Source organism: Quercus lobata, chromosome 1 (assembly GCF_001633185.2).
Source record: "Quercus lobata isolate SW786 chromosome 1, ValleyOak3.0 Primary Assembly, whole genome shotgun sequence".
In the NCBI taxonomy this organism is placed as follows: Eukaryota; Viridiplantae; Streptophyta; class Magnoliopsida; order Fagales; family Fagaceae; genus Quercus; species Quercus lobata.
The window spans coordinates 22,581,130-22,589,136 of NC_044904.1; the positions used below are offsets into that span (position 1 = coordinate 22,581,130).

The 8,007-nt window shown below is 32.2% G+C and overlaps 1 pseudogene; it reads right to left on the reverse strand.

The window, feature by feature from the left end:
• Window positions 1-5,016: 5,016 nt before the first annotated feature.
• Window positions 5,017-7,111, reverse strand: LOC115987777 (annotated as a pseudogene).
• Between the last annotated feature and the right edge of the window lie 896 nt (window positions 7,112-8,007).

The following is an 8,007-nucleotide window of genomic DNA, read 5'->3' on the forward strand; positions in this document are numbered from 1 at the left end:
AATGTTTTTTTAGTTATTATATATTGTATTTTATTTTGTAGTTGGGTCCCCTTACAAAACCTTAGGCCCCTTCCTCTCAATAGGCCTAGCTAACCTTACCAAAATAACATCTATCCAACCCAAAAGCTTAACAAAAATAATAAAAATATTCACAATGGTAATTGTATTTTAGAAAAAAAAAAAAAAACTATTTTACCACTAAAGAACCAAAAAATCTTATGTTATTAGAGAAGTTAAAGCTAAATTTTTTGCAACTATAGTAAACAGGTATAAATACTAATTGACTGTAGCAAATTGTTTAAAATAAAATAAAATATTTTATTAAGATTATATCTCTTCCTTCAATTAAAAAACTCAAATTCTCACTATTCCTTTATTATTTTAATGGGAATTTTATATTATTTTTAATGAAGTGATAAAAAAATAGAACATTTGATATTGGTTGTATTGTAAAGTAAGGTGATAAAATAGATAAAATAGCTTTTTAAGGTAGTAAAAGCTAAAATGTTTAGCAATACTATTGTGAATGCTCTAATTTCAACCCAAAAAAAAAAAAAAAAATCCTAACCAGCCTATTATTAAAAAAAAAAAAAAATTTGTTTTTGTTTTCGTCTTTGTTGGTAAATGATCTCACAAACTGAGTGACTCGTACCAAAATCTTCTTCATTATAAGTCCTCTCTTTCTTACAAACTTTCACAATGATATTGATCGGAGTTCCAAAGATTTTTGAAGCAAGTGTTGCAATCAAGTGTGTAAGCAAAGAGGATAAGAAGAATGATAGGCATGTTTAATTACAAGAATAAAGCAAGCCCTAAATGGGTTCAGGAGTGTACCTAACAACATCCATTCAATTGTAATTAGAATAAAGCTATGACTTTTATTTGTTCGGAACCAATTCTATTTTTATATTATGTTGCTATCATTTTCTTTAGTATGACAAAAATAGAGGGAGAGACCATGAATTAAAGTAAGAGTAATGACGAAACAGAAAAGTGTGGAAGGAATTCTTTCTAAAATAAAGTAGACGAAGATGCAAAAGTAGAGTATATATAAAGTTAAAATCATTCAAGATATTATTAGAAAAAAGAATTTCCAAGATGAATGAGTAAAGTCAATTAGTTAATATGTTTAACAACATAAAATAAGTAGAGGAACAAATCAATAAAAAAAAATGGTGATGCGGCCAATGATTCATTCCATTCGTCTCATCTTGGCCCATTTCAGTCCATTCAGGCCATTTCGATCTAATTTGGTCACTTTTGTCCATTCGGGCAATTTTGGTTTATTTAGTCTAATTTAGTCTATTTGGTCTAATTCAGTCTACTTTGGTCTATATGGTCCACTTCGGTCCATTCAGTCCAATTTGGTTTACTTCGGTCCATTTTTTTTATTATTATTTAACTACATATCCTTTTATTTTCACATCTTTTATAATTTCATTCAATGATTCACTAATTAGCTTCGTTTTTTTTTTTTTTTTTTTTTTTTTTTTTTTTTTTTTTTGTTGTGTGAAAATTGGCTTCTTAAAATGACTAAACAAGTTTAAGTCATATAGAAATTAGAAGATTGCTATACCTATGGTTTTTTTTAAAGCTTTTAAATGATTCACTTGAGCACATGAAAGCCTTTTTTTTTTTTTTTTTTTTTTTTTTTTTTTTTCTATTGACATATGAAGCTCATCTTGCAATTGATAAATTATTTTACATATCATGGCAAAAATTCCATTATACATAAATTTATTGTCCACTTAATTCTTTAACAAGAATGATCATATATATTTTCATACAACCACTCAAAATAATTAATATGACTCTTCTTAAAAAAAAGAAGTTAATATGACAAAACAAGGCCACACAAAGCAAATTCTTTACGTTGATGACTCTATTGTGTGGTTGAAAAAAGCACCAAACATTTTATTGAAAAAAAAAGAAATCAACACAAAAAATCGTAATTATCCCATGAATTATATGGGATTGCGACCTATGAAGCACGGGTGCATTTCCGGATTTAGGTAAGGGTGCGGGACTTGGCAATTTTTGAAAAAGTTGGGTTTGGGTGCGGGTGTGGCAGAGTGCGGTGATTAAAAAATTATTAAAAATATTTTTATTTTTATTTTCTATATATTTTTACTATTAAAATATTCTTAAAAAACACATTACTATGCCTTGATTTACAAAACAAAGAAAGAAGAAGGAAAGAAACACAAAACAAAAAAGAAAACACAAAAGAAATAACAAATATTTAGAATAAAATTAAGGAAGGACAGAATTAGGATGTTTGGGCCTCATTCAAATCCGATTTCGACTGTTCTGGCATGATTCAAGGCCGATTTCGACTTGTTTCGACCATTTCGATCCGTTTCGGTCGCTGACTGATACGACCTGATTTAGCCGATAAGACTTGATTTTGGCCGAATCTGCCTGGTTCTGTGCGAATCAAAGCCGAGTTAGCATGAATCAAGCCAAGTTGGCGCAATTCTATGGAAAAAAAAAAAAAAAAAAAGGCTTAGATGCGGAACCGACCTGCGGGCAACCACGTCTGATGCTGCACCTCGCGTCGGACTCCGGTGCGGCACCCTCCCAGCCGCGTCCTTGCTTCATAGATTGCGACTAGTTTCAAATGATAGTATTAACAATAATATTAAAAATTTGTAGATGAACAGGAGTGTGAAACCTGCACGGATAGCCATGGGGCCTTGTGATAAAGAAAGAGTGTTTTGTATCATTATTTCGACCGGATAGCTTTGATGTCTTCCACAAAAAATTTTTCCCACCTTCAAAGTGCAATAGTACCCTTCTAAAGTAGACTTGAGACTTGAGACTTGAGACAACGTCCAAACTCAAAAACTTTCAATTGATAGGAAAAAAAGGTTTCCTCCAAATATGCATTCACTTATTGAACTATTATTCAACCCAAAGTTGTTACATAAATAAATGGGTAAAAACTAATTCATACACATTCTGTTATACACACTTAAATTGTACATAAATCATGACTTGAAGTCATAATTTTCAAGTAAATATATGATGGTGGAAATTAAGGATTATTCCTCCAGTAGGGCAGTATTGGACTTAGAACTGCTAGGCTAGCTTTAAGAACTACTGATTTTTTTTTTTTTTTTTCTTTTTACGCCATGTAAGCTCAAGTCAATCCAGGAAAACTAAACAAGCCTACAATGACCTATTTTGAGCAGAAATGACCATGTTTGTTTCATTCCCTCAAAGGTCTCATTAATCGTATTAAGCAAGAAATTGCTGACCCTTTCCTAACTTAGTTGCCAATCCCAGCTGTGGTTCATAAAAAATAAGTGCATGCATGGATCGATGGCGGTGGAGCTTGCCATGTGGATTAGCTTCGTTGGATTGATTTGTGATACGTGGTGATTGGCATTTGACCAACACTGTCAGGTTTGGGCGGCAAAAGTGTGGTTGCATCAACTGTGTGGTTGATTTGATTAGTTCGAGGGACTTATTGGAACAATAGGTGAAGATAATGATCAAAATTCAAATGAGCCTTATCAAGATAACACGCCACACCACAATGAGAGATAACAGAAATAGAAATTCAATTCAATTCAAACACTTGTACTTATCTGATTTACTCAAGTCATGTATATCTAGTGCACTATATATATTAACAATAGCAACAGAGAACACTCATTCGGCCAAAAGCATTAATTTATTATTTTACTGTTTTATGGTATCAGAGTAAGAGATCCTGATTTCAATCCCTGACTTTACTCTACCTCCCATTTAAAATATTAATTTCTTACTTGTTGGGCCCTCACTTATTAAGGAGTTTAAATCCACAAGTGAGAGAGAGTGTTGGACTTATGGTTAAATGATTAAATTTACCATTTCCTAACAGTTTAAACTTTTGGAACAATCGGTAATTTAATAGGACTCATATAAAACTTTTCTGAAATCTCCATATTGTGTTGGGCTTTGTGGAGCCTAGTTTTGTTTGATTCAGTTCGACGACCTGACTTGACCCAAATAATATTGCGTGGGTGTTGTTGCCGTGTTTTTGAGAGTAAGAAAAATTGTAGCCGCACTTTGTATTTTTCCCTAATAATAGTGAAATCCCTGCAACTCCATGGATGTAGGCAAATTGCCGAACCACATAAATATTGTTTTGTGTGTGTGATTGTTTTCTTTGGCGTGTGTTTTTTTTTATTTTTTTATTTTTTTTTTATTTTTTTTATTTCTCATAGGTTGGGAATTCGGGTTAATTCCCTACATATTGAAGTACTTGTATAATGCAATTGCAGTCTGTAGAGGCAAAATGTATATATCAAAATGATTTGTATATCAATGAGGCGGTGATTAATTCTAATAATCTAATTAATCAGCCATATTTAGTGCAAAGATGACAAAAGAAAAGAAAATCCTTATCAACCAAGTTTGGATAGAGTATCATGGGATCCAAGGCATTATTCCAAGTGTACTAATCACATGAGTGGTGCGTAATCAGGACGTTATCCAGGACCAACTGGCTCATATGCCCATTTTTCTGCAAATTTTAGAGGCAAGTTGAGCTGGTATCTTTAATTACAGGTGATTTCACTCTTATCAAAGGCTATATTCATATGTAATGTTGCATGAAATCCAAGTTATTTTCTCCTAGAAAAGTTGTCTCTTGTTGGTGACTTCTTAAGAATAAATTTGAACGCACGCTTGCATGCGTGCGCACACTCATTTTTATATATCTTGAATTGCAAGCATGAAATGTATAGAGATACTATATCATAGGATGCTATTGTGCGGTGAAACCAGAAAGATCGATATACATACACACACATATATATATATATATATATATATTATCAAGTTTGATCCATATTGTATTTCCCATAAACATTAATTGAAAACAAAGATATGATCCACAAGACATGGATCAAACTTGATAATATTACACTATTATCCAGCTGACCAGGGACCAATTACACTAGAGTGGCGTGCCGCCTATGGTCTTTCTTTAGCCCACGCTAGCTAACTAGTTAGTTCCATACCTAGCTAAGCCATGGACCAAGTAATTCCCACATTAACCAGATTTTTATTCAAACCCAAGCCATCCCAAACAGCAGTACTAGACCCATCAACAATATTATTCTTGCATGGTGGTTGGCCTGCATGCTCAGCATCACACCCATTCAGAGTCACACTCATCCACCACCTTAGCCGTCACACTCTTCCCATTGCTAGCCGTAATCCTTATCATCTCTCCACACCGCGACCCATGGCCATACCACCCAGTCAATAAGGCCACCACTTGTTTTGAGATACTATGGTACTTTTCGTCACACTTTGATGGGCCACCACCGTCTCTGCCTTCGCTAAAATCGTTGAGTGTGGGACAGGCAGGGCCACCCCAACACAATTTGGAATCTAGGGTAAAAATTTTATGTGGGGGCCTTTTATATTCAAACATTAATTAAATAAAATTATTTAACAATAATTAATTTAAGACTAATTTGATGTATTAAATATAGAAATTGATGAGTAATCCTAACTAAACTAAGGCAAATTTCATTTTAGGATTAAATATCATAGTTGGAGCATAAATTTAAACAAAAAAGAACCTTAAAAAAAAAAAATTGTTTGGTTTAAGAACTTATACTCATTTTTCATTTTCAGTATCCTAAAAGTTATATTTGAATACAAGGAATGAAAACACATATTCAGCATTTTTATTTTCATAGAAAATGAATATAGTGGCAATTCCATGAATTTTGTGAAAATGCAAAGGCCCCACTTGATTGATGTGAGTGTGTGTAAGTGAAAAAAGTAACTTAAAAAAAAAAAAAATAGAAAACAATGCTAAACCATGTATGATGAATTTATACCCAAAATTATGCATTCAAAATAACTTACCAAACACCATCAAATGTAAAAATGGGTCTTTTATATATATATATATATATATATATATATTCAATTACAGAATTTGAATATAGAAAGAAAATAGAAAATGAAAAGTGAATACATCACTTTTTGAACCAAACAAGGCCTTACTTTAACTTGGATATATGACTATGCAATAGTTAAGTAAAGTTGTAATCTAAGTTTGAGTTTTATATCTTATTTCTAAGAGGAGGAGATAGATAGATAGATATTATTTGGTGTGTAGATTTGTAGGAAATTAGTTTACAAAACTTAACGTCTCAAACTATTAGGGAATATTAGTTAGCATTGATGATCTAACGCATCTATAGCATTTTTTTTTTTGAAACATTTTAGGGTTTCAATTACAGAATTTGAATATAGAAAGAAAATAGAAAATGAAAAGTGAATACATCACTTTTTGAACCAAACAAGGCCTTACTTTAACTTGGATATATGACTATGCAATAGTTAAGTAAAGTTGTAATCTAAGTTTGAGTTTTATATCTTATTTCTAAGAGGAAGAGATAGATAGATAGATATTATTTGGTGTGTAGATTTGTAGGAAATTAGTTTACGAAACTTAACGTCTCAAACTATTAGGGAATATTAGTTAGCATTGATGATCTAACGCATCTACAGAATGCTAGCATTATTTCTAGTATTACTAATGTTAGTTAAGTTGTATTATTTCTAGTATTATTTCTAGCATCTACAGAATACTTGTAAGACCCATGTATTTAAAGTCCCAAAGAATTATTTCTAGTATTACTCAATTCTTTGGGACTTCTTAAAAGTAAAGGAAAAATGTAAAACTAATTTTTTTTTCTCTATAGCTCCAAAGAAAACCTTTTTTTTTTTTAAAAAAAAAATATATATATATATATATATATATAAACTTTTGCCCCAAAATTTGGGAGTCTTTCTCTAGTAGGAGTTACTGAGGGTATGAGTTGCCTCTACACGTAAGGGTACCAGAGGACTTGCAATTTTGGCTTGGAGATGGTGAAGAGCCACCTCCACCTCCACCTCCACCTATAGAGCATACATGGGTGTTGACATCGGGGTCATTGTTGCACTTGCCGTTGATGCAAATCAGCTGGCCTTTACAATTGTTAAGAGTTTTGCATGGACCATCGCAGGAGGATGTGGTACGTGCAGGGAGAGGGAGGGAGACAATGTTGAAGATTAGGAAAAGAGGAACCAACAACAATACTATGTTTGCCATTGGAGAGAAATATGTAATTGGACTAGAAGTTGTGTGGGGTAGAAATAGGTTTCCAATGTACTTTTTTTTTTTTATTGAGAATCATTCCAATGTACTTATATATATAGGCAGCGCAAATAGAAATCTTTCTATTCCACTTTGGGTCACCTTAACCTTATACTCCACAAATCACAACTCTCTCGACTATTTTCTATAAAAAATTTTAATTTTGGGTATTTTATAATTAAGAAAACAAAAAATATATATTGTACGTAAGCTGTGTTTGGTAGTCATTAGAGTTGTTATAAATGTTATTATATATAATTTGATAGTTACGACGATAGGGAGGAAATTTTGAATCTTAAACATTTTCATTAGAAACACAAAAAGTACAAGTTAATCTACAAAACTCTTGATCAACTTGAAAATTAATATGTTTAATTCAAGTTGATCTACAATCTAAAACAAAATATACAAGCCCAAACAAAATTAGCCCAACAACAAAAATTACCAATAATAACTTAAAAATAATTAAGCTCAATCAGTCAATTTTACCTAAAACAAACAACTTAACCTTTTAAAAAATTTTAAACAAAATAATCTTGTCATTACCCAGTAGCAAACGCACACATAAAAAAACACAAATAATTAATAAATAATTTTTTTTTAAAAAAAAAAACCCCTTATCGGTTAAGCAACAGAGCTAGAGGCTAGAGACCAATAGCAAAGTTGCTACCCCTACCTTCAAGTTCTAGCTCTATCCCTGCTTAGTGCCCAACCCCTCCCCAACTTCCCTTCTCCCTCTCACCCAATGCCTTTCTTCTCTCTGTTTCTATCGCCATGAACCTAAGCCAAAGCTTCAAGACTATCTCTTCTTCATGGCTTCATCACTCTATCTCCTCTATGTTCTCATCTCC